We start from the raw sequence: 5,025 nt of genomic DNA on the forward strand, positions 1-5,025 counted from the left end.
TAACCCACTATGATTCAGCCTCCTTATATCAGAGAAAACGTTCGGCATTTTTTTGATGGGGATAGGCTGACTTCATTCAGCATTATCTTCTCCAACTCCATCAATTTACATGCAAGTGCCATGTATTTGTTCTTTTTTAATGATGAGTAATATTCCATTGTGTATATAAGCCACATTTTATTTTATTCAGTCATCCACTGAAGGGCATCTATGTTGACTCCATAGTTTAGCTATTATGAATTGTCCTGCTATAAACATTGACCTGGCTGTGTCCCTGTAGTGTGCTCTTTTTGTTTCTTAATATAGTCTGAGAAGAGAAATAGTTATGTCAAATGGTGGTTCTATTCCAAGATTTCCAAGGAATCTCCATACTGATTTCCAAATTGGCTGCACAAATTTGCAGTCCCACAGCAGTGTATGAGTGCACCTTTCCCCCACATCCTTGCCAACACCTATTGTTGTTTGTCTTCATAATATCTGCCCCTCTGACTGGAGTGAGATGGTATCTTAGAGTGGTTATAATTTGAATTTCTCTGATTGCTAGAGATGATGAACATTTTTTTATATAATTGTTGTTTGATTGTATATCCTCTTCTCAGAAGTGTGTTTTCAGGTTCTTGGCCCATTTATTGATTGGATTATTTTTTGGTGTTAAGACGTTTGATTTCTTTATATACCCTAGATATTAGTGCTCTATCTGATGTATGAGGGGTAAAAAATTGCTCCCAGAAAGTCGGCTTTTTATTCTCTTGGTTTTTTCTTTTGATAAAAATTTTTAGTTTCAAACCAACCCATGTGTTGATTTTGGTTTTAATTCCTCTGCTATAGGAGTGCTCTTAATGAAGTTGTAGCCTAATCCCACATGATGGAGATAAGGCCTATTTTATCTTCTATTTTTAGAGTCTCTGGTTCTATTCCTAGATCTTTGATCCATTTTGAGTTAACTTTTATGCATGGTGAGAGAGAGGGATTCAATTTTATTTTGCTGCATATGGATTTCCAGTTTTCCCAGCACCATTTGTTGAAGATGCTCTTTTTTCCAGTGCATATTTTTAGCACCTTTGTCTAATATAAGATAATTGTGGTTTAGTGGGTTGGTCTATGTGTCTTCTACTCTGCGCTATTGGTCTACTAACCTGTTTTGTTGCAAGAACCATGTTGTTTTTGTTACTGTGGCTCTGTACTATAGTTTAAGGTCTGGTATAGCAATGCTACCTGACTCCCTTTTTCTTCTAAGGATTGCTTTAGCTCTTCTGAGTCTCTTATTTTTCCAGATAAATATCATGATTGCTTTTCTATTTCTATAAGGAATGCCATTGGGATTTTGATCAGAATTGCACTAAATCTGTAGAGTGCTTTTGGTAGTAGGGCAATTTTGATAATATTAATTCTGCCTATTCAAGATCAAGTTAAACCTTTCCATCTTCTAAGGTCTTTGATTTCTCTTTAGTTTTTCATAGTTTTCATTGTATAGATCCTTCACCTCTTGTTGATTCCCAAGTATCCTTTTTTATTGAGGATTTTGTAAATGGGGTAGTTTTCCTCATTTCTCTCTCAGAGGATTTGTCACTGATATACAGACATGCCTTTGATTTACGGGTGTTGATTTTATATCCTGCCACTTTGCTGAATTCTAGTTCTAGAAGTTTTCTAGTAGAGATTTTGAGTCTTCTAGGTACAGAATTGTATCATGAGCAAATATTGCTAGGTTAGGTTTATCTTTTCCTATACTTATTTTTAAATTTCTTTCATCTGTCTAATTTCTCTGGCCAGTGTTTTAAGAACTATATTGAATAGAAGGGGTGAGAGAGGGAATCCCTGTCTTGTTTCTGATGTTAGAGGGAATGCCTCCAGTTTTTCTCCATTTAGAATGATGTTGGCCTGAGGCGTGGCATAAATAGCCTTTAAAATGTTGAGATAAGTTCCTGTTATCTCTAGTTTTTGTAGTGTTTTGAACATGAAGGGGTGCTGTATTTTGTCAAATGCTTTTTCTGCATTTGTTGAGATGATCATAAGGTTCTTATCTTTAAATCTACTGATGTGATGAATTACATTTTTTGATATCTGTATGTTGAACCAACCTTGTATCCCTGAGATGAATCTCACTTGATCATGATGAACCATCTTTTTGATATGTTTTTGTATTTGATTTGCCAGAATTTTACTCAGAATTTTTGCTTCTGCTTTTTAGAGGTATTGGTCTGAAGTACACTTTCTTTTCTGTGTTTGTCTGATATTAGAATGAAGGAGATATTAGCCTTATAGAGTGAGTTTGGAAGTGCTCCCTCTTTATATTTCATAGAATAATTTGAGGAGTGTTGGTGTTAGTTCTTCTCTGAAGGTCTTGTATCCATTGAGTCCTGGGCTTTATTTATTTATTTTTTTGGTTGGTAGACTTTTGATTGTGTATTCTATTTCCTTGCGTGAAAATGATCTGTTTAACTTATTCTGTTTGGGTAAGTCACATGATTCTAGACATTTGTTGATGACTTCAATATATTGTGTTTTATTGCCGTACAAATTTTCAAAATAATTTCTAGTTATCTTCTGTATTTCTCTTATGTTCATGATGATATTTTCTTTTTCATCATGGATTTTTAGTAATTGGAGTATTTCTCTCCTTCTCTACGGTAGCATGGATAAGGATTTATCAAATGTATTTGTTTTTCAAAGAGCCAACTTTTCATTTTGAAAATTTAAAAAAAAATTAAAATATATGGCAGCACAATATATTACAATTCTTATTACACAAATACAGCACAATTTTTCATATCTCTGTATATAAAGTATGTTGATATCAATTCATGTGTTCATACGTGTTCTTTGGATAAGGATGTCTATTATATTCTACCATCCTTGCTAATCCCTTTCCCCTTCTTATTCCTCCCACCACACTGCCCTATCTAGAATTCATCTCTTCCTCCCATGCTCCTCCTCTCTACCCCACTATGAGTCAGCCTCCTTATATCAGAGAAAACATTCAGTATTTGTTATTTTGGCTTTGGCTAACTTAGCATTATCTTCCCCAATGTCACCCATTTACCTACAAATGCCATGATTTTATTTTTTTTATTGCTAAGTAATATTCAATTGTGTACAACTGCCATGTTTTCTTTATCCATTTATCCACTGAAGGACATCTATGTTGGCTCCACAGTTTAATTCTTGTGAATTGTGCTGCTAAAAACATTGTGACTGTGTCCCTGTAGTATGATGTTTTTAAGTCCTTTAGGTATAGACCAAGGAGTGGGATAGCGGGGTCAAATGGTGGTACCATTACGAGTCATTTTGTCAATTTTTATTTGCTTCTTTTGTTCCAATTTCATTGGTTTTACCTCTGATTTTAATTATTTTCTGTTCTTTACTGTTTTTGGTGTTGATTAATTATTTATCCAATGGCTTTGAAATATAATTTTAGGTAATTTATTTGACTTTTTCTTTTTTTAAGGAATGAACTCCATGCAATAAACTTTCCTCTTAGTAATGCCTTCATAGTGTCCCAGAGATTTTGATATATTGTATCTGTGTCCTCATTCGCTTCTAAGAATTTTTAAATCTCCTCTTTGATGTTTTCTGCAACCCATTGTTCATTCACTAGCATCTTATTTAGTCTCTAGGTGTTGGAGTAGCTTCTATTTTTATTATTGATTTTTAATGTCATTCCATTATGATCTGATAGAATGCAGGGTAGTTTCTTTACTTTTCTGTACTGCTTAGAGTTGCTTTTTGCATGACATATGGTCTATTTTAGAGAAGGATCAATTTGCTGCTGAGCAGAAAGTCTCTTCACCTGTTGAAGATTGATATATTGTATGTATGTCAGTTAAATCTAAGTTGTTGATTATATTATTGAGTTCTATAGTTTCTGTCTGGATATTGTTTGGAAGATCAATCCAGTAGTAAAAGAGGTTTGTTAAAGTGACCCAGAATTATTGTCTTGTGGTCTACTTGGCCCTTAAACATGAGAAGCGTCTGTTTGAACATAGATGCTTCATTGTTTTGTTGGTGTGTATATTTATAATTGTTCTGTCTTGTTGGTGTATGGTTCCTTTAAGCAGAATGTAGTGTCCTTCTTTATCCCTTTTGATTAACTTTCAATTGAAGTCCACATTATCTGATATAAGAATGGAAACCCCTGCTTGCCTCTACAGTCCACGTGAGTAGTATGTGTTTTAATATTTATTTTTTGTATATGAACACAATACTTTTATTATTTAGTTTTATGTGGTGCTGAGAATCAAATACAGAACCTCACATGTGCTAGGCGAGTGCTCTAGCACTGAGCCCCAGTCCCAGCCCCAGCCTGAGTGATGTATTTTTTTCCAACCTGTCACCTTCAGTCTGTAGGTGTCTTTTCCTATGAGATGAGTTTCTTAGAGTCAGCATATTGTTGGTCTCTTTTATCCAATCTGCCTGTCTTTTGATTGCTGAGTTGGAACTAAACTTTCAGGGTTATTATTGAGACAACTTTTGTATTCCCAGTTATTTTTGTTTATTTTTGGTATTTAACTGAGTCAGTTTCTCTTTGATAGCTTTTTCCTTTAGAGTGATACTACCCTTTTCTGATTTTTTATTGTTGTTCATTTCCTCCTCATGGAATATTTTGCCAAGGATATTCTGTAGTGCAGGTTATTCATTGTAAATTTTTTAAATTTTGTGTATGATGGAAGGTTATTATTTTCTCATAAAATAACATCTGAATCAAAATCTAATTGCTAATCAAAATTTAATTTTGCTGGGCATGCTTCTTGATTGGCATCCATTTCTTTCAGAGCTTGGTTTATATTGTTGCAGGATCTTGTAGATTTCACCGTCTCAGTTCAGAAATCAGAGATCCTGATTGGTTTTCCCCATATGTAATTTGAGTCTTTTCTCTTGTGGCTTTTGAAATGCTCTGCTTCTCCTGTATCTTAGGTGTTTTTATTATGATGTGCGTTGGTGCAGACCTGTAGTGATCTTGTTCATTTGGTGTCCTATATGATCCTTGTATTTGATTTCCCAATTCACTCTACATGTTTGAAAATT

This window comes from Ictidomys tridecemlineatus, chromosome 16 (genome assembly GCF_052094955.1).
Source record: "Ictidomys tridecemlineatus isolate mIctTri1 chromosome 16, mIctTri1.hap1, whole genome shotgun sequence".
NCBI classification, from domain to species: domain Eukaryota; kingdom Metazoa; phylum Chordata; class Mammalia; order Rodentia; family Sciuridae; genus Ictidomys; species Ictidomys tridecemlineatus.